Consider the following 23,032-nt stretch of genomic DNA (forward strand, 5'->3'; position numbering starts at 1 on the left):
GGGAGGCCTGGCGTGCTGTGGTTCATGCAGTTGCAAAGAGTTGGACATGACTGAGTGATTGAACTGAACTGAACTGAATGACTAATGCAACATTTCATGCAATGACTAATGAACTAATGACTAATAAATATTTCATGCAAAGATGGGCTCAATAAAGGACAGAAATGATATGGACCTAACAGAAACAGAAGATATTAAGAGAGGTGGCAAGAATACACAGAAGAACTGTACAAAAAAGATCTTCATGACCCAGATAATCACGATGGTGTGATCACTCACCTAGAGCCAGACATCCTGGAATATGAAGTCAAGTGGGCCTTAGGAAGCATCACTACGAACAAAGCTAGTGGAGGTGATGGAATTCCAGTTGCGCTATTTCAAATCCTAAAAGATGATGCTGTGAAAGTGCTGCACTCAATATGCCAGCAAATTTGGAAAACTCAGCAGTGGCCACAGGACTGGAAAAGGTCCGTTTTCATTCCAATCCCAAAGAAAGGCAATGCCAAGGAATGTTCAAACTACTGCACAATTGCACTCATCTCACACGCTAGTAAAGTAATGCTCAAAATTCTCCAAGCCAGGTTTCAGCAATACGTGAACCATGAACTTCCAGATGTTCAAGCTGGTTTTAGAAAAGGCAGAGGAACCAGAGATCAAATTGCCAACATCTGCTGGATCATCAAAAAAGCAAGAGAGTTCCAGAAAAACATCTCTTTCAGCTTTATTGACTATGCCAAAGCCTCTGACTGTGTGGATCACAATAAACTGTGGAAAATTTTGAAAGAGATGCAACTATCAGACCACCTGACCTGCCTCTTGAGAAACCTGTATGCAGGTCAAGAAGCAACAGAACTGGACATGGAACAACAGACTGGTTCCAAACAGGAAAAGGAATATGTCAAGGCTGTATATTGTCACCCTGCTTCTTTAACTTCTATGCAGAGTACATCATGAGAAACGCTGGGCTGGAGGAAGCACAAGCTGGAATCAAGATTGCAGGGAGAAATATCAGTAACTTCAGATATGCAGATGACACCACCCTTATGGCAGAAAGTGAAGAACTAAAGAGCTTCTTGATGAAAGTGAAAGAGGAGAGTGAAAAAGTTGGCTTAAAGCTCAACATTCAGAAAACTAAGATCATGGCATCCGGCCCCATCACTTCATGGCAAATAGATGGGGAAACAGTGGAAACAGTGGCTGACTTTATTTCTTTGGGCTCCAAAATCACTGCAGATGGTGACTGCAGCCATGAAATTAAAATAAAGACGCTTACTCCTTGGAAGGAAAGTTATGACCAACCTCGACAGCATATTAAAAAGAAGACATTACTTTGTCAACAAAGGTCCGTCTAGTCAAGGGTGTGGTTTTTCCAGTAGTCATGTTGGATATTAAGTGTTGGACTATAAAGAAAGCTGAACGCCGAAGAACTGATGCTTTTGAACTATGGTGTTGGAGAAGACTCTTGAGAGTCCCATGGACTGCAAGGAGATCCAACCAGTCCATCCTAAAGGAGATCAGTCCTGGGTGTTCAGTGGAGGGACTGATGTTGAAGCTGAAACTCCAATAATTTGGCCACCTGATGCAAAGAGCTGACTCATTGGAAAAGACCTTGATGCTAGGAAAGATTGAGGGCAGGAGGAGAAGGGGACATCAGAGGATGAGATGGTTGGATGGCATCACCGACTCAATGGACATGAGTTTGGGTAAACTCCCTGAGTTGGTGATGGACAGGGAGGCCTGGCGTGCTGTGGTTCATGGGGCTGCAAAGAGTCGGACAGGACTGAGCAACTGAACCGAACAACTGAATGACTAATGCATGCAGGTAGCATGGCCGAACAGTCTAAAGTGCTGGATTTAGGCTCCAGTCTCTTCGGAGGTTATTTTTTGGGGCTTCCCTCGTGGCTCAGTTGGTAAAGAATCTGCCTTCAATATGGGAGACCAGGGTTCAATCACTGGGTTGGGAAGATCCCCTGGAGGAGGGCATGGCAACCCACTCCAGTATTCTTGTCTGGAGACCCCCCATGGACAGAGGAGCCTTGGTGGACTACAGTCCATGGGGTTGCTAACAGTCAGACATGACTGAGTGACTAAGCACAGCACAGTGACTAATGATGCTGAACGTCTTTTCATGTGTTATTTGTCATTTTTGTATCTTCTTTAGTGAAGTGTTTGTTCGAGCCATTTGCCCATTTTTTCTATGTTGTTTGTTTCCTTATTATTAAAAACTCCAGTTTTTTTTTTTTTTTTTAACAGTTGGTACAAGATTGGTAACTAAGAATTCAATCAAAATTTTACATAGTTCATGGGTACCCAAGAGAGTAAAAACTTCACAATGATTACTTCCTAAAGCCTATGCTGAAGTAAAACATTCTGTAAATGTTAGGGCAAACTTGAAATTCTTCTAAAGCTTGAAAAGAACTTAATTATTCTTTTAATCAGTATTGCTGCTAAGTCTACACAGGTTTAACTTAGTAAAAAAAAAAAAATTGCATTTCCATGTACTCTACTAGTACCCAAACCATCTTAGTTCTTCCTTCATACATGAGCTGAAAATCACCAAATTTTGTCTTGAAGCCATATTTCATACTTTGTACTAATTATGTTCTAATATCATAAGATTCTACTTTTCAGAAATAATGTTTTTACGTCAAATGTGTGCCTACATTCAAAAAGTGACAAAGACCAAAACCTCTGTCACACTATGCCAGCAGCCACAGCTAAAATGTAATTTGCAAGCATGAAGATGAATTCTCCTTTAAGGTCTGTAGAACAGGCTAGATTTGAGGGCTGCTACGGGCTTTCCTTTGAGGAAAAGCAAGCCCAGTTCTGCTGTGCAGGGCATCGGTTCGCAGCTCAATTGTTACAGTTGATGTGGGTTTCCTTTTAGATGCCTGGAAAATGACTCTGCTGACCACATCCACATTCTGAAATACTTTTTGAGAACTTGTAACCAAACTGCAGGAACTGACTCATTTTGCAGTGCCCAGCTACCACACAATCGTACCAGAATAGACTCCAGTCAAAAGCAGAAATAGGGAGGTCTCAGAACACAGGCAACAAATTGTCTCTTTACTGGGGGGAGAGAGGGGGAAATCCCAGGGCACATGGGATGAAATGGCTCAAGCCCTAGGAGACCATCAAGATGGCCTGAGGAGAAAGACTAAACAAAACTTATGACTTCGTGGGCAATATAGGTGTTACCCTCAAAGCTTAAAGTCAGAGGCTGGTGAAAAAAGGACCTGAATGTCTAGCTCTCTATAGTGCACCTAGAAAGTAGATTCAGTTAAGAGAGATATGTGCGGGAGAATCTGCAGGAAGATAGTGTCTTGAATGCCCATTCTGGAATTCCTTGCTCAGGAAGTTAGGAGCCTGCCCCTCGTCTCTAAGTAGATGAGCAGGAATGGAATCCTAGCAGGGACGCCAGAAAGAAATCAGGCCAGGGCCCAAGGACACCAGCGCTTAGGACCAGAGATTTGCTGGTACTCTAAGGTTCCCCTCCATCCTTCGTTATTTATTTCTACTTCTTTCTCTCTCAGCTCCCAATGTGGTCCATCCAGCTGGGTCAGCTTCCTCGTGATCTGCGAATTCTCACTCCCTCTCTCACTGGAGTTCCTACTTAAGGGTCAGGATGGAAAGGAGCACACTAGGCCCTCTTCCACAAAACACTCTATGTTCCCAAATTACTGACTTCTCCTCCCCACAAGGGAAACTGTTATTCTCTCAGTCAGTTTAAGCCAGAGGCAGTAAGGAAATCCAGTCCAGTTGAACTAAACTATAAATGACAGTAACTCTTTCCTGCAGGTGGGTCCTTGGCTACAAGAATACGAATGATAACCTAGACGCATAACTAACTAGTAGGGCTAGGGGATAAAATTTAGATGTGAAATCTTAGGTGCTGTAAAGTAAGATAAACCTGGACAATACCTCCAAATAGCTACCAAGTGCATCTGCTAAGCCCTGGGAGTTATCAGGCCTGGTGACATGGTCCAGTGTTGATAAGGCGACCTCTATACATACTTAATGTCTCATCTCACTTCACGCCTCTTAACATATACAGTCCCAGAAAACAGAAATTGTGTCTACCTTATGCGAAAGGTAGAACTTTAGTATCAGATGATGAAAATAAAAGAATGACAAGGGGATGCAACTCATTTACAGCAGTCAACACTGTTTTAAAGAAACTACAAGTGTTTTTAACACAAATTTAAAGAAAAAAATGTAGACAGAATCCCCTTCTTCTCAACTGGTCAACTGGTATGATTTTCCCACAATCCCTTTCTGTCTCCAATTGTAAAATGAACACGTGGGACATGACTTTTTAACCTACATCAAACGGTAAATTTTCATATAGATTTCTAAGAGGTAAACTATCAACTGGTTGAACTGAAAACTAGGAGCTATATAAATCACTTTGAAGGTAGAATTCATTAAAAACCACACAGTTCAAAAGTCTAAACTATTTATCACTGAGTGAAAAATCAGCAAAGATAGGTCCCTTGGAAAAGTGAGTTTGGGCTAAGTGTAAATGGAATTGAAACATCTCACTGCTAGAAAACTGAGTACTCCATGCCTCTGAGGAATAGATGCGACAGGAAAAAATTACCCACTTTTGTATCTTTAGCTGGTAAGAGGTTGATAGCTCAACTTTATCTTTCTTTACCAAGGTTTTCATATCATCATAACTTAAATGACAAAAGTAGCATTTCCCAAAAGAGTGTCCTACACAACTTCTACACACTCTGGTTATGAGGCACAATGGGCTAGACTCTCCAGGATCTTTACAGAAGTCACCTGTCCCTTTGGAACACCATCTTCCCTCTCTTCAGTTACCATTTCCTATCTTCTAGCTTCCCAAGTGGCTCAGTGGTAAAGAATCCACCTGCCAAGCAGGAGACGTGGGTTCAATTCCTGGGTCAGAAAGATCCCCTGGGGAAGGGAATGGCAACCGACTCCAGTATTCTTGCCTGGGAAACTCATGGACAGAGGAGCCTGGTGGGCTACCGTCCATGGGGTCGCAGAGTCAGACACGACTCAGGAACTAAACAAGAAGAACAACTTTCTCGCAGCTTCTTACTACAGCCAACGGGGCCCTACATGATCTGTAACTTACTACCTCCTGCTCCTCATCTACTACTTTCCCCCTTGCTTGCTGCTCCACACTGACCTCTTTATTGTCCTTTGAACACACCAAGCTTGCTCCCTCCTCCAATGCAACAGTTTTGTTTTCTCTGCCTAGAATCCTCTTCTCCCAGATTCACACATGGCTGTCTCCTCGCTTCCCACTAAGTCTGCACAAATATTGCAACATCAGAAAGAACTTTCCTGTCAGCTCTGGATAAAGTAGCTCTTCCTCAGACTCCTGGGTACTCTCTATCTGTTGGAGCAAGCTTTATTTTTTCTCTCTAGCACCTTTTAATGCCTGGCATCTACTTATTTGTTCAATCACTGTCAGCCTGCCCCATCCATGCAATCAGGGAGCTTGTTCACTGCTATATTCCCAGACCAGGAACACCATCTGATATATAGTAGGTGTGCAATACATTTTGGTAAAATGAATGTTTCCCACCTGACAGCTTTGTCAACTGTTCTGCTACAAGCCTTACAGGGTCTGGTTGGCACCTGTGACCATTTTTGTTAACATCTTACCAAATACCCCATACTTCAAGGACCAGGTGGATAGGAGCTATAGGAAAGTTTTTTTCCCAGCCTGAAGAGAAATTGGGCAGAGGTTGTGGGAGAAAGATGTTTCTTTATAGTCCGCCTGCCATCCAAGGGTAGAAGATTCGTGAAAATCTTTTCGAGTATCACTGCCAAACAGGATGGAGGAAAAGGTAGAAATTTACTATCTTTACCAACTTAACTTGTCCCAAACAGTCCTTAGTTGATCTAGTTCAGAGAGAAGAGCCCTGAGATCATGAGCCATCCTTTTAGAGGCTGAATGATTTTTGTTTTTAAATTTACATTAAACATTTCCTTCCATTGGGCCATATATACCTGCTGTTGATGTAGACTTCACATGTCATGCATTACCTTTCTTGCTATAGTCACACCTGTATCAGAAAACAAAGTTTGCACCATTACAAATAATTTGAATGGTTATGTGTGTTTCGAAAACTATGGAAAATAACACTCAGGTTTAAAGCACAAGTAAACATAATGACTGCCTTGAGAAAGAGTATTCCTAACTGTAGCACAGTGACAAGTACACTTTTTAAAGCGTTGGTAGTTTAAGCCCTCTTCCCTATCCTCATCTCCCCCAGAGAGAGAGAGAGAGTATCCCTCATTTTTCCCACTTTCACTTACAGATATTTTCAAAAATTCCTAATATATTTAACTGAGGGCAGGACAGGACTTCTGACCTCAAAATTTATTTAAATTCTATTTTTAAATTATTTTCCAAGACACCATTGTGGAATCCTTTGTTGTCTCATAATTTTCTTCAGAGAAATTAGTCAAAAACTCAGGGGAACTCTTAGACTGGATTTACTGATGGATTTCCTACTTTGAGTCCTTTTCCCACCACCATTAAAGAAGGAAAGAAAAATCATTTCTCTGCAGTATTTTCCTGTCAGGAGCCCCTTCTTCCCCTTACTTTAAAACAGAAGTCCAGCTGCCAAAGGAAGAGGCTTAGAGATTTTGATGAATGTCAGTCTGTGAAATGCGCCTTGTCTCCAAGATGGCAAAGGATCAAATAAAAGATGTAGTCATTGAGGTAAAAGGAATAAAGACTGAGTTTGTAGTTACTCCTCTTCCTTCTCCTAATGGACTTCCCCCTGTCCTTTCTTTCATCTGTCTGCAGGTAGGGACTGAATGAGTTAGATGAGAATACAGGTAAATGAATGAATGAATGAACAAATGAAAGAATAAAGACAGGTATGCTTTAATATATCCTCTTACAGGCAGGCTCAGACCAAGGCCAGGATAATTTTTAAAGACATTTCTAAGCATGCTGAACCCAACAGGGTAGGGCAGCCTGCCCTTGCCTTCTAAACCACATTCTCAACCTACATTTGAAGGAGGAAATTCTCAAGGTGAAACTCCTTTCCCATATTCTGAAAATTAACTCCTCATCCAAACATGGGGTTTTATGCACATAGATGGCTTCTTATAAATCTTTACTTAGAAATTTTGCCCCTCTAGGTCATTCCCAGAATGAGATGAAGATAAAAGAAAATACTAGTAATTACCGATTCTTACTCATTTCTATTTTCTATGGATGAATACTATACCGGATAAAAGAGTCTCCAGAAAGGCTGACGAAAGTGCATCCTGAGGACCCAAATGCTCACACACTTCTCCCTTCCACCCCCACTTTCAAGTGAAAACATTAGAGAAAAAAATAGGGGAAGTTACATGAGTAAGTGTGTTAGTGCATGAGATCAACTGAAAACAAGGAATTCCCCTCTTGGACTTCAGTGGCCTAATTAAAACTCATAAAACACAAATGACTAAAACTGCTCCATCGATTTGCAAAATAAGCAGCAGAAAAAGTCAATTTTGTATTTCAATATTGAGAGGGCCAGGCCTGGAAGATATGACACTTTGCAGAACAGAGATGAGAAGACCATTTCTGAGACTTTCAGGTTCAGTCAACTTTTATTCTGCTTTCTGTCTGAAGTACTTACCATCTATACTAGTGACACCATTTGGATATAGATTTTGGTCCCTCAGCTTATCAGCTGAGTGGTCCTAAGCACATTCCTTTACCTCTCTGTGCCTTAGTGTCCTCATCTATGAAATGGTCATGAGAATTGCACCAATGGGTGGTCAAGAGAACTAAACAGGTCAATGTGGGCAGAGTCCTCATAACTGTGCCTACCCCAAACATTGGAAGTGTGCCAGAAATGGCAGCCACCATTATCATCACTGTTTCACTTCATCTGATGTGAAGAAAAACATACCATTTAGAATGGATCCATAGGCTTTGAGACTAAACTGAAGTCTGGTCCTAAAAGGATCTGGGAAGGAACTCAAGTGTGTGAAGCACCATCATTCCAGGAACCACCACATGTGCTTTATGTGTGTTCTCTTATGTCACAGTCCTGGGAGCTAAATCCACTCTCTGGGGCTTAGGGACAGAAATGGGAATCTGGCCCCTCACTCAGCCAGCAAGGGGCCAAGTAAGCTTAAAGCACAAGTCTATTTGCTTTCAAAACCTGGGTCGCTTAGGGAGCAAACACATCAATGGCTGCTGTGAACAGGTACCTTCTTGGGGTTACGGGAACCACCGTCACGTACTTGATATCCACTGGAAAGTGTTTGGATGCATGGAGATTTTTTTCAGGTAACCAGAACTTTGAAAGAATCTTGTAACATTTCACTGGGCCTGCACAAAATCACTCAGTTTCTCTCATTGTTCCGAACTCTAATCTCGCTTTATATATCTCACACAAATCCTAATTGAGAGACGTCAATGGGTTCTCACTTGAAAAGTCTGTGTCCATTTGCTTTAAGAAAGGTGGGAAGTCTCCGCCCACATCAGCCTGAAGGTGCCCGATCTCGTCTGATCTCGGAATAAAGGTGGGAAAACTAAGCTTTCTTCCACTACCACCAGCCATGGGCTTTCAGTAGAACAGGTGCTAAAGGAGAATTAAACTCTTCCAAGACAGAAAGGGAAGATGATTTAAAATAAAATCTTAGCTTGCTTTCCATAATCAATGACTCCATCTTCTACCTTAATCAGTTATATTTTGCTTTTACGCAAGTAATTATTTTGGTAGATTGACCATTTAAAAGAAAGCAACTAGCAACTGTTTTGCTATTAAAATATAGCTAAGAAAAACAGAAGGTCTTAATTATATTGACTTACAAGAGTATTTTATATTCAACTTTTATACTCATCTAATCTGTCCCTTTAAGAATTTAAAGAAAAAAATTTAAGAAAATCAACTCCATGAGAGCTCTAATGGTATATATATATATATATATATATATATATGACAACAGTACTTACAGTTAATAATATCTATGTATTTTTTAATTTTATATTTTAGACTATCCTAAATATTTTGGCATGTATAAACTAGAATAAATATAAGATTGAAAGACAATAGGTTACACAGTTGAGAATTTAAGAACTTGAGGCCGGAAGTGTCCAAAATTAAATCATTTACATCTTTTAATATGTAGAATGATTATTCTATATTAATTAAGAAAATTTTTTCAAAGAATAGCAAGTAGGCAAGTTTAAGATGTTTTCACTGGAATACATACAGTTCTCCAGTTCCTTATCTAAATTGAAAGTAGTTCATAAAATATAAAAGTAATTACTTCTCCTTAGTAATTTAAAATTGTCTTGATTTTTTAAATACTCAATGATTATATTCAAATTTGGCTAAGTTTCCTCTCTTGAATGAAGACATGGGTTCTCCAAATTTTGATTGCACAATCAAAACAGTTTAAGAAAAAGAAATTCTCATGGTTGCGAATATAAAAATGGTAACAGTCAGAAAAATCCACTGAGCAGAAAAAATTCCACTATTTCTAACAGTCTGAGACTGATAGGAGGAATGAGTTTGAGTAAGGACATCAAAGAGAAATAAATCTAGGACCCTTAGATTTGTTCCAAGATAACATAATTGCTAGTGCTTGACTGAAAGGCCAAACCAATAAATAAGCACAAATATAGCATGTCAGAGGTAAGTGCTCAGAGGGAAATTAAGCAAGCCAGTGGGATAGGGAAGTTGGGAAGTAGAGGGGGAGGTTGTTATCACCTTGGAATTAATTTTTAACACTAGAAACACAGAGGTATTGGAAGACACCTTTCTTTGAGAAGTATTGTTCAAAGCATCCTTTTGTGGATACAGGGTCCTGCAGCTCAAGGTCCATAGGGACCCGTGCTGTGTCCAGTGTGGCTCCCATGCCAAGGAGCTCATTCCCTCTGAGGTAATCCATGCCCTTCTCAGAGCCCAGACCTCCTGCTGGATTAAGGGCCCAAGAAATGTCTCCAAAAAGACTTTTCCCACTATTCAAGATCATTTCCTTGGGGGTGGAGGAAAGAGTTATTCTGTGCATCTCCATTTTTCAAGATAAAGAAGTCAGGCTGACTGCTGATGGAGCACCTATTGGGAAGCCTGTAATGAGATGAAGAGCCTCTCAGAGCCCTGGAATGCCCACCCTTCCACGCAGGAAAACCATTCCACAGCAGGCCCTTGGTAATGACCATGATGGTGATGTCATTAGCTGCCAATGATACCAGGCGCGGGGTGACCAGGAATAAACACCTAAAACGCCCCTGTAACTCACTGGAGAGGTCCAGTGCCATATCTTTAGGCCTCCCACATACCTGAAGTAGATTCATTAAGAGCAGACTGCAGCTAGACTGCTTGCGTTCCGATCCTGGCTCTAATCACTTCCTGGCTGGGACACTTTGGGTAAGTTGCTTCCCCTTGTTTCTCCACGTAAAGTGGGAATAACAGCCCTATCGGCTCTCTTCAGTTTTTGTGAGGATTACATTAGTTAATAGGTGAAAGCGTTTTACACCAAGACACATCTACTGAGCATCTGCCATGTGCCAGACACTGTTCTAGATGCCAGTGCCTGGCATATAATGTGAGCTCAATATATATCAGTAATGAGAAGTCTACAAACTCTTATCTGACTCTCAGACTGATTATGATGATGGTGAATTTAAACCCCAGTACTTCACGACCAAACACATTAATAATTTCTACAGTAAAACATACGAACATTATACTAAGTAGGATAAACAAAGACTATAAATAGCTTCATGCCAGTTTAGGTCAGGATTTGCTACCAAAATTTTTACATTCAAATTTTTTGCTTGTCAGATGTTTTTGGATTTCAGAAGCAACGGTGGACCTATATAGTAAGTAAGGGGCAAAACCCATTGAAGTCTGCTTTTCCTTTCTAACTTCCGGATATGCTGTGTGTGAAAGTGTTAGTTGTTCAGTTATGTCTGACACTGTGCAACCCTATGGACTGTAGCTCACCAGGCTCCATTTAGAAACAAAGACCTGGGAACTAGGTATGCTCATTGCTACCAAGGTGTCACTGCTTCTGTGTTCTGTCAGTAGATAAAGCTGGGCCATATGTGTTTGCATGCACTGTGCTGTGCTTAGTCACTCAGTCGTGACCGACTCTTTGTGATTCCATGGATTGTAGCCCACCAGGCTCCTTTGTCCCTGGGATTCTCCAGGCAAGAATACTGGAGTGGGTTGCCATTCCATTTTCCAGGGGATCTTCCCAACCCAAGGATCGAACCCAGGTCTGGACATGCTAATGACCGAATAAATAGTCAAAACCATTTAGGAGCAGAAAATAGGAAGCCCTTCAGGCATGGGAAATCCACAACTGCACAATTAATCTATGCTAAATATAATTCAGGAAATCAGTCCAGAATATTCATTGGAAGGACTGATGCTGAAGCTGAAACTCCAATACTTTGGCCACCTGATGCGAAGAACTGAGTCATTTGAAGAGACCCTGATGCTGGGAAAGATTGAGGGCAGGAGGAGAAGGGGATGACAGAGGATGAGATGGTTGGATGGCATCACCGACTCAACAGTCCTGAGTTTGAGTGGACTCTGGGAGTTGGTGATGGACAGGGAGGCCTGGCGTGCTGCGATTCATGGGGCTGCAGAGAGTTGGACATGACTGAGCGACTGAACTGAACTGAACTGAAATATAATCTAAACAATCCTTCACCCCTCCAATAGAGTGTGCCATAAACTTCTCTGTCAACCAATTTATTTCCACAAACGACATGTCTTGGGTTTAGGTTAATATACTTAAATTGTACACTATTTTAATAGTACAACCCTATCTTTCCTATGGAAAAAGGACAAGCTATTAAATGATTTTAAAAACTGACTTAAAAACATAGACCTTCAAAGAATACAGGATGCTCTGTAGTTAGTCTAGGGGAAACGAATAAATGTTACACCAAAGAGGTGAACTATCTTGCTACCAAAAGAATTTTCTCCACATTGCACTTGAAGAAATATTTGCAGCTCTTGAAGAGCTATACAATAACTGGTTCAAGATGTTCACACTGCTGGTCAGCACTGGATAAAGGATTTGCACAAATGCATGGAAACCGGCTTCTCTTGCCTCTTTGTTACCCCCATATGTTGTTATTTATCCTCCCCAACTTCTCTGACCCCTTTCCACTTATTTTATACTCAAGTATTGCTTTGTTCAAGACTTCTGTTTACCACTCCCATGGCGATCGGTACACAAAGGCAAGTCAGGAAGACATGGAACGAACAGAGATACTTACGTTGCTTCATGGTTTTTTCCCCTTCTCATTATCCTCCTACTCAGTGAGACTGTAGTGGGAGGTCTGAATGACATTTGCAAACCGAGAACCTAAAGTTACATTTCAACACCCAGCCCCTCAGTTGTCATAGGAACACTATGAGGCTTATCTAGGTTCTGACAAACAGTCACTTGTTCTGCTAGTGATTAAAGTTCCCCCTTCCAATCCAATATATACACACATACATATCCATACCTCATAACATTTAGTTGGGTAAAACTGTATACCACACCAAAAATGTAAAATACAAGCCCAAAGGGAAAGAGCTTATATCCTGGATTTGCAAATATCAATACTATTTGAGAGAAACTATTTCTAAGTCTGTCCCTTGACCTGAGTCCCTTCAGTTTACAACTTTACATACCCACATAGAGACATGTGTGTACCATTAATATCTTTTAACAAGATATACAAAAATTTTAATACTCTCCATAATCCCAGCAGAGAATTCAGGGCAATGCTGTTATTTATTTTACATGTATTTTTTAAAATTAATAAATGCTAACAGAGAAGAGCACACAGAACTAAAAAACATGAAGATTTAAAGAAATGCTTCTGAATATACTTTCTAGCATTTACTGTTTCAACCTGCTTCTGTCATATTTTTGTCATTCAAAACAATGGCTTCTAAATGAATGAGTAAAACCTAAAAATTATATAGAAGCTTCCTTTCCATTAAGCACAGCAGTATTTAGACAGATTATTAAATCATCATGTTTTTCCCAAGTATTTACATGAAATACAGAGCTGAAAATAATTGTGAATCACTAAACACAAGCTAGCAGTCAGATATAAATTACCTGTAAATATCTTAATGTCTTGTCACCACTCCTCTGGCTCCAAGACTTTGAAACCTACAAATCCATGTACTTCAAGAAAAAAAGTAGCATTTTTCCATATCCTCAACCACACTTTAATTAAGTCAAGTAAGCTGTAATATTACCAAGTTCGGATCACCAGTCTGATTTATTGGAAGACCTGCCCTTAATGACCATGCTTACCTTGCTTTTTATCTATTTCTTTGAAAATAAATACTTCTACAGAAGTCTTGAGAGCTACTAGTCTGAGAAAAATGATCTTAAAAACTCTTAAAGTATAAGCAGGAAAAAAAAAAGACCAATTAACAGATCCCACTAGATTCATCTTTCTCCCTTCCACTCTCACCTCACTCTAGTGCCAACAAGAGAAACTGTAGAACTGCTATCCTGCTTTTTATTATACATTTCCCCCCTTTGAGTTAAAGATTTCAAAATTTTGAAAGTGAAAACCCAAAGTCAGGAATGCAGATTCAATTTTCATTTTGAAATAAGGTATTTTTGAGAAGTAAATTAATAATATTGTATTCTCTATAACCCCAAACTTACAAGTCTGTCACTAATAGTTTTATTATACATATTCGGATTCATAAAGGGAGACCACCAAAATAACCTACACGTTTACTGGCAGTTAAAGGACTAAATATTTTTCCACCTGATTCTATAAGTGGACATCACATGATTACTTCCATTGACCAATAAGAAACTGGTAAAATCAGAGAGCCACCAACCATTCTGGATTTATTTTCTTATTTTATTCAACTTTTCCAACAGTCATCCTTAAGAAGCCAAATCAAGAAATCAGACATTCATGCTTAATGTAAAATTGTGTTTCCTTATGGTTCATGAACAAGAAACTATTGTATATAATACAGTTATTCAAAATAATACAGTTATTCAAAGTATTATTGTATTTCTCTGGAAACTTAAACATAAGGGCCACTCAGGTTTAAGATTAGAAAAGTGAATTTGAGGTTTCAGAGGGAGACACAGGCACACCAGTAAGAACTGCTAATCATGATTTCTCAAAACGTCTCTCAAAAATAAACCATATAGAAATAACCAAAAAAAAAAAAAAAAAAAAAGAAATAACCACCCTTTCACTGTATTAACGTAATCAAATGGAACAGTCTTAAAATTCATGACACAAATGTAAAAAAAAAAATCTATTACCATTTGCCCTTCATAATCAATAGGAAATTTTTTGAATGCATTACTTAAACTTTAATTTTATAGAATTCTAACTAAATTCTGGACATTCTGGGGTAGAAGGATGAAAAGGAGGGCAAGTTGACTAATTCTGAAAGCATCTCTTCAAGTATCTATCACATATACTGTTCAGACTAAATGGAAATCTATATCCATGGAATGCTAATGCCACAATTCTACCAAAGAACTCGTTTTTATTTTCTTTTCCCTCATATTTGGCTAAACTGGTAATACTCAGCTCATCTTTGTTAATTACCTGGCTTCTTCTCAGTCTTTATGCTATATTCTCGAGCTGTTCCTTTTTAGAATTCCTCACTCTGTTTATATGTTCTTTAGTTCAACACAGTTGTTAGGGGTCTGTGAACAATTTTACAATTCCCACACACAGCATATGATATCTATTAGGGAGCAATGCCACTTTTCACTTACCAATTCTGGATAAAGCAGTATTTCCTGGTGACAGAATGCTGCTGCTTCCGTTCGCTAAAACTCCCTCTTCACAGCTTGATAAATCTGATTAGAAAATGTCTTTGTTCCAGATCACACGAGGCGCTTTTTTCCTATGAAAGTTTTCTAAAGAGTTATCTGCATTTCATTCCTGTGACAAAACGAATAAGAACAAGGGGGTGGGGGTTGGGGGGGAACAGGGAGTAAGTCCACACAAGTTCCTGGCAAAGATTTTTTTAGCTGCATTTTTCTGAGTTTAATCAGTAAGCTACATTAAAGTGACAGTTACCAGTTCAGGGAGCCAGAGTTTGATCAAGGCAGCCACAACCAATTTGGGTGTCTTCCAATGATGTGCAGACCCCAAGGAAGTGGTCCCTTGGTCATCTATCATATGTGGCTGAATCACTGGACACCCATTGCCACCCCCTCGCCTCCCTTCCCACCCCGGCCCCTGTTGAGCAGCAGCCCAGGCAGGAGAGTGACTGGTCGCCCAAAGCGGGACTTCTTATAGGGACCCGCCAATTAGCTGCTGACCAATCGCAGGCAGCACCTAGTACCTAAGTCACATGACAGGGCAGTCCCTATGACTGCAGGATTTCTGAATTACTGGGGTTACACAAAGGACACTCATTCAGGAAAAGAGGGGGAAAAAAAAGCCATAAGCCGAAACAGAAAACGCCCAGGCTGTGACAACTCCGGCTTTAAAATAGGGAACACCCGAGCCTCACACAGACAGACAAAAAGCTACCACCAAGCCAGGATGGAAATCAGAGGAGTGCCTGGCACATATTAAAAAATAATCCCCAAGCCGAGGCTGAGTTTACAAACCCACTTCAGCTATAAATCTACTCCTCCTTTCCCCTTCCTCTTCAGTCTCCCCAACAATTTTGCATTCTTAACTTCTTTATTCTAAAAAGCTCCGGTGAGCCTCCACACAGCGGCTGGAGGAAAAATGGGTGAGACACAAGAGCCCCCGCTCTTTTCAGCCCTTCCAAATACCACTAAAGGAGATTCAAAGTCTGCTGTGAAAAAGTTTCTTAAACAAAATACATTTATCTCAAAATGGTTGCATAGTTCAGAGAAAATTAAACACAGTCAGGACCAATTTGTACCGTAAAGACCAAATTATCAGTCTCCCCCCACCCCTTTCTTTCTCCACTCTCTCTCATGTAATCATTTTGGACTGTTCACATTGAGAACATTCTCGTTAAGTAAATGAGCCCCCCGCTTAGTGAGCCAGCTACTAATTTATCTAACACCCCCAATGTAGTTCTCAATTATTTTTTATATCCTAGGAAACATTCAACTGTGGACACCCTACCATTTCATTATCCCCCACCCAAAATGGTACTTACATTTGTTCTTTGTTTGGGTCTGTCCGATTTCTCCCTCTCCCCTAGACATCTGAAGCCAAAATATGGACATAGCTTCAACCTTCAAACCTAAAAGACCCTATTTTGATCATGCAAGGCTGCAAAAGCTCTGTCTCCGAGGCAAGCCGGGAACACTGTGCTGCTTGCCATTCCCAATTTATGGAAGGAAGCGTATGTCAAACAAACCAGGTGATGACTCAGACTGCCTCCCCCAGCCACGTTTTCCCTAGAATGGGAGGGTAGCGTAAGTGCAGCCCATTTGGATGTGACTCAGTTTTATTAGACTGGTGATTGTAGTTAATCTGACAAGCTCACATTTTTTTTCTTTTATAACTTGTACATTTCAGGACCACAAGGCAGATTATAAATGGTTTCAAAGAACTGGATCATGTAAAGGAGAAAGCTGCAAGATTATTTTGAAGGTATGGTGAGGCTCTGGTTCTAGTCCCAAATATTTAAACCATCCTAATTATTTGTTGAAAATTTTGCAACTGAGGCAACTGAACGTTTGAGTTCACATGAACAGCAGTAAACAGGTTTTATAATTTTAGTCTACTGGAGGCTTTTATCATGGAGGACTAGGACTCTTTTGTCCTGTGGATCCAAGTTTAAGTCTGTAAGTCTGCAGCCCACGTGGCATGTTCTTTCGGAAGTGGTCAGGGGCATGGGAGCCATGTTGCAACTTTCACTTTTGCCTTTACTACAGTTCACATTCTAATCTGAGCCACTCACACACAAGCACATATGCAATATAACCACATCTCTCTCTCTCACACACACACACACACACAAGCATCTGTACTGTTCTTAAATCCCAACCTGCCTACAAGCTGCAAAATAAAAACCCGAAAATCTTCCAATGTCATCTGAGAAAATTCTGATTAAATACATTGGCATGCCTGAAAGTCTTCCTCTTCAGCAAAAAAAAAAAAAAAAAAAGTTTACTACCAAGATGGGGGTGGGATTACATGGAATAAATTGTTCCCAGGTATTACACAGACAGGAAGAATGCAGTAATAAGGAGTCCAAGTCCCCACACAAAAAATCTGGAAGCCTTGGTCTGAGCAGTTTAACTTCAGTTATCTCCTTTCAGCATACTTCCTTTAACCCTGACAGAGTTAGCAACTGCTCTGACCAAGGCTTGACATGCATTGCTGATTATGCCTTGATGGAGAACTAATTTTGTTATAATATAAAAAAATACAGTCTATTTCTATAATATATCAAAATGTTCAAATATCTCATTTTCAAATTGGTAGAGGAAGGCAGAGAAAAGGTATATACCCTGTAAATCCAGTTGATTTAGGAGCTGACTATTCGCATTACAGAAAGAGTCCCTGTACTCTTTTACTGGAATAAATCCCACACTAAATGTATAGATAGAACTGACTTTCTGAAGTTAAATCCACACAAAACAATTTAGAAGTACATTGCCAAATTGTACTTTTGAAACCTTTCTATTTTAACTATGTGCACATATTTCTCATTTGGTTCTTAAAACTTACATTTCCATAGGGATGTATTAATCTAGCCACTGACTTTTTTTTGAGTAAAATTTTATTGGTTTAAAGAAAGTTATCTTCCTATAATATATAAAGACCATAAAATCTATAATTACACAGTTTTCAATGGAAATAAACACAGACTATGAAAACAGCATATTAATAGAATCGAATGCCTAAAATTTGGACATCTAAAAGAATTCATAGCATATTTTTAAAGCCTAGAGCCAGACTTGCTAAGGTTTGAATGCTGGCTCTGCTGATACCTAGCTGTGATACCTGGGTTAAAAATACATGTACAAGTGGAGGACAATGCCTGACAGATAGTATGTACTATGTAAGGATTGGCTGTTTTGTTATCATTGTCATCCAATCTCTGCGCTTTAACAGCCCTCTACGCACCATCATTTTAGAGTAATACATAGTCATTTTAACATTTCTGCATGAGAAAAATACAATTCCATAACTTTTCTTAAAAGAATCACTTGACAAACACCTAGCCAATCCATATTTTCCTCCCAAAGTTTCAGTGATTTTAATACTTGTCTGGTTTTACATTTGACATCTGCTGGGGCCTTTCTGTCCAAACTTCTTGGAGTTTCCAAAAGCCAGTGCAGAATCGGGCTAGGATCTGCTGGGGAGGACATTCAAGAAGAATTTCCATTCCAGTCAGCCCAGATGGGTCAAGACATGGAAACTCATCAGCTGGCCAGGAAAGAAGGTGAATGGGTCAAAGACTGGGGGAAATACTACAGTCCTGTGGGCGTGGAGCACCACCCTTGGCATCAAAAAGGGGCCCCCAAACAGAGGCATAAGGAAGTGGTTTCAGACCCAGGAAAAAGAGATTCACTGTTTATTCTCTCCACAGGGTCATGACATAAGACTCCACCATAGTTACCCTCAGGGAAAACCAAGGAGTGAGGGTGTGTGGGGGGTTCAAAAAGAAACCTCAGCATGCACTCTCTCCCATGCTGTCTTTTATTAAGGAATTTCATTTCTTAAAGGAGAAAACTACATGGATTTCCATCTGAAAACTCTGTGAAGAAATTTAAGCATCCCACAAACCCTCCAGTAACAAAGCTAATCGTTTCCAGCCAGCATAGAACATATTTGAAGAATGATAAAATGGACAGCAACCAGACATCGCTGAGATGCAGGCAAGTTTTATAAATATGGAACTCCTCAAATATGGTGCTCGGCACTGCTCTGGGGGAAAAGAGAAATAATTCTATGTTTTGTTGGAGGGCAAGCAACTGCTTAGACTTGTCTTTATCCGGGCAGTGTTTCTGAGACAGATGGTAACAGAATGGGGGGAAAGCCAGCAAAAATGGAGAGAAGGTGATTAGGATTACAAATGAGTGTTTGGGGAAGGTTTGATTCCATTCCCCTCCATGCAGGAAGACACACAGAGACCTGATTCAACAGTTTAGTTAAAGCCAGGTTTGGAGCTTGGGCACAGAGCTTCCTCTTGGTCACCGCTCCTGTCTCCAGGCAATCTCTGAAATACCAAATGATCCAACTGTGTCAGATTCCCACAAACCGGAACTACAGATCAGGATGCAGTCAGACAGCCTGAGTTCTAATACTGGATCTGGGACTATAACCTGTGGGGACTTAGGAAAGTGACTTCCTTTTTCTCACAGCTTTGGTTTCATCTGGAGAATGGGAATAACTGAGAAAATATGAGGAAGGAACAGAAATCACTGCATCCATAATATGTGCCATAATCATCAGCTCACTAAAGGGGAGCTTATCACCCCCAGTACCAATCTTCCAGCTCCTCCGGGATGGGAGGGAACTCAACAGTCTTAAGGCTTCTAAGTCACACTGTTCATTTGAAGGCTGACAAAATGACTTTCTCACTTATGTTTTACAATGATCAAACATCTTTAGATTCATGTTGATATCTGGCAGAAACCAACACAATACTGTAAAGCAATTATCCTTCAATTAAAAATAAGTAAGAAATTAAAAATAAATATTTGGGATAAATAACAAGGACCTACTGGATAGCACAGGGAACTATATATTCTATGTCCTGTGATAAGCCATAATGGAAAAGAATATAAAAAAAGAATGCATATATACATGCATAACTGAATTACTTTACAGCAGAAATTAATACAACCTTGTAAATGAACTACTTCAATTTAGAAAAATCTTTGGATAATGGCTAGATTCACTTTTTGATTATAGCAAAGTAATATACTTCAAGATGAGAGGATCAGTTTTATATCCAGTGTATATAAAATTGCCAAAATAAGAAGATGTTCATAGATGCCTGTCTATGTGGCTATGTGTCTACCTCTACTAACATGCACGTGAACTATGTCTAGAATTATATAAGACACTCTTAACATTTCTTTATGAGAGTTGCCCTTTGTTCCATGCTTTTCCTATTATATAAGCAGCCACTCTGCCCGTCTTCCTGCAATGATTTCAGATCTAAGCAGTACACTTTGCTCAGAAAAGTTTTCATTAGTTGTCTTCTTTTCCCCACCCATTTTAAAGAATGAACTGACTCAGTTTTTGATGGCAACGCCACTGGGTGGGAGTGAATATGGGAGTGGGCAGGGTGGGAGAAAGGGGGGAGGAGGAGGGGGAGGTGGGGGTAAGAGCCAAGAGCTGAATCACAGCCATGTGAGTAATCTTAGGCTTTTTTTTCCTCTTCCTAAGGGTATGAATCAAATTAAGCTTGTTTTGCTGTGGGTGAAGGAAGAGGAATATAATAGCATGAATCAGAGCAATTATCAAATATGTGGCACTCACTAAAAATTAATTACAATCACTGCTTTCTCTCACATGTCTACCAGAAGATGCCGGAGAGCTTTTGCTAATCAATATAATCCTTTACAAAATTTCTCAAGAGTTTGAACTTGATTCTCACCCTCTTCCCTTGAAAAATTTCCTTTTACACATGCATTGCAGACACAGGAATTATTTCGGAGCTTCTGTGAGATAATCTTTGGCCCTTAGAGATAAGTGTGAAAAAAACGTGGCTAATACTGGGGAGAGACCAGGTTACACATTATCGAGCCATGAGGGCTGGAAGCAAAATTCTGAGTTTATGAAAACAATCGCTCAGACGTGAGTTTAACCTTTCAAGAGCACACTGATGGGAAGGCTGTAAGCAACAACAAACCTGTGGAGCAAAGTGGGCATTCCTTTCATAATACTAGTTTTTGGTGAGAAAAGGGTTGTCATATGAAACTTCCAAACTGTACTATGCTGGAATAAGTGGATCCTCATCCTTGTAAGAATTTATTAGGAGTGATATGGAGAAGAAGGCGGATGGAAACATATGAAATCAGGTTGCTTTTTTTTTTTTAATTTACATGGAGAGTAAGGACATAGCTCAGCTATTTACAGTCAGGGTGCATATCTAACCAGACTTACAGGAAAGGCACTTCCTTTTCTGCCATATTTTTAACCCAATCTGTTTAGTAATTTGTGGAATATAAATATTACCATGGGGAAAATTGCCTACTTAAAAAAAAAAGGCTCCAGTGATCGAATATGTCCTATTCCAGGGCAGGTCTATGCTTTAGGAAATCAAGAGGGCATATTTTGAACTTTCCTGACAAATTTACATATTTTCCTACACCAATGAGCTAAAATGCATTGTCCCTTTGGGTTATCTATCCATGGTGGGTTTATTTTTTTCCCTTTTAAACACAGGTATGGACATTCTGTAGATAGGCAAAAGTTCCCAATGGATTTAGGACCTTTACAGAATATTCCACACACAGGAGCTCAAGGAGAGCAGTGTCTTTATCACACTGTCAAGTTTTCCAAAGTTCATTTCTATTTATGGGACAGTGTTTTTGTTCTAGCACAACCTTTCATAAGGTCACCAAATAAAATCTTTCAGGACCACTCTGAATAGGCAAAAGCTTTTATTAATAACTTTTCCATGTCTATGTGTTTCTCAATTTGGAAATTTTCATCTATAATGATAAGCTCTTTAGGGATCACAGTTGGTATGCCCAGTTTTACATATCTCCAAATCTGCTTATATAAAGGAACATTTTAGAGATTTTATTCAAGGTTTATTTACATATCTACAAAAATATATCAACACTGGGTCAATATAAACTGAGCTAGATTGGTTTTCAGACTTGGTGACTTGGCTCTCTACTCCCCTGCCTTCAAGTTCCTTGCCACCTGACTCCAGTCAAGCTCACTATGTCGCAGTATTTGACTTTCAAGTCAGTACTGTTCCTAATTAAAAGCTTTAGTTTCTTATGAAGCAGAAATAATATTCCCAAATCTAGTTTTCTCACACCCTGACCTGTGTCTATTGCAAGGGAAAAAGTGTCCATAAACTGCCAAGTCATATTTTAGTCCTCTCTCTTTAAATGATCTAAATAGTAATTGATCAAGGCTTCTCTGATGGCTCAAGTGGTAAAGAATCTGCCTGCAATGCAGGAGACACTTGAGACACAGGTTTGATCCCTGAGACAGGAAGATCCCCTGGAGGAGTAAACAGTAACCCACTCCAGTATTCTTGCCTGGAGAATCCCATGGACAGAGGAGCCTGGCAGGCTATAATCCATGGGGTCACAAAAAGTCAGACATGACTGAGTGACTAAACACACACAGTAATTGCAGGAGAAGACACTGAAAATAGGCTTATTAATTCTCAGAGTTTCAGTCCTCTGAAAAGAAGAGTCCTTGAAGTACTCTGCATGGGTTTTTTCTGCTTCCTAATATACCAAAATGTTTGGGGTGAGACTGGGGATGGGGTGGTTACTATTCTGACGTTTTCCATGGAAAGAAACAGAATTTTCAAAGGCATAATTGATGCTAAGTGTAAGTGAACTTAAGACTTTGTAAATCAATCACCAACTATACTGACGTGACCTGGTTCTCATCTAACAATAGGGAAGAAAAACGAAAAACAGCACTGAAATAAACTTGGAAGTCAGGCATCCAGGCAAGGTCAGGGGTGGGGGTGGAGGTGGAGGTGAAGGTGCTGGTGGTGGTCTTGGCTGGGAGGTGATAAGGTCACAGAGTCAGTGAGGCAGAAAACAGGAAGTGAGTAGGAGGCTCAGGCTGGGGAGAAGGAGGTGTTGGGACCCCTTAAAATGCAGACCACCCCCTAGCTTGTGAAAGAGGAACAAATAATAGACATGGGACAGAGAAACAAGAAAAGGAGGACACCGTTTCATGTGAAAAGCATGATTTTAATAGTGAGCTTTTGTTTCCAATCTAGTACTAAATCCCCTTTGTCATTATTTTTCCAAAAATGTATCTCTCAGCTCTCTCTAATTTATCTGATCCATCATCATCCTCTCTCCAGGATGTGGCCAAGCTCTCAAAAAACTGCAGCCTGTGAAGGAGCTGTAAGCAGGGTAATGAGGGAAACTGCTTAAACTACTCCAGTATTAAAGGATTGAGGCTGAT

General features: G+C 40.0%; 1 long non-coding RNA gene across 3 annotated transcripts in view; it reads right to left on the bottom strand.

Moving 5' to 3' along the window:
• The window catches only part of LOC113887378, a 61,874-nt gene that overhangs the window by 15,423 nt on the left and 23,419 nt on the right, over positions 1 to 23,032 (bottom strand). The window contains exons 1-2 of one of the 3 annotated variants that reach the window (XR_003509724.1): positions 16,107 to 16,245; positions 14,734 to 14,902 (exon numbers count right to left, since the gene is read on the bottom strand). This is a non-coding gene — a long non-coding RNA (uncharacterized LOC113887378). The other 2 variants (XR_003509723.1, XR_003509725.1) reach the window with 2 other exon arrangements.

Source organism: Bos indicus x Bos taurus, chromosome X (assembly GCF_003369695.1).
Source record: "Bos indicus x Bos taurus breed Angus x Brahman F1 hybrid chromosome X, Bos_hybrid_MaternalHap_v2.0, whole genome shotgun sequence".
Taxonomy (NCBI): Eukaryota; Metazoa; Chordata; class Mammalia; order Artiodactyla; family Bovidae; genus Bos; species Bos indicus x Bos taurus.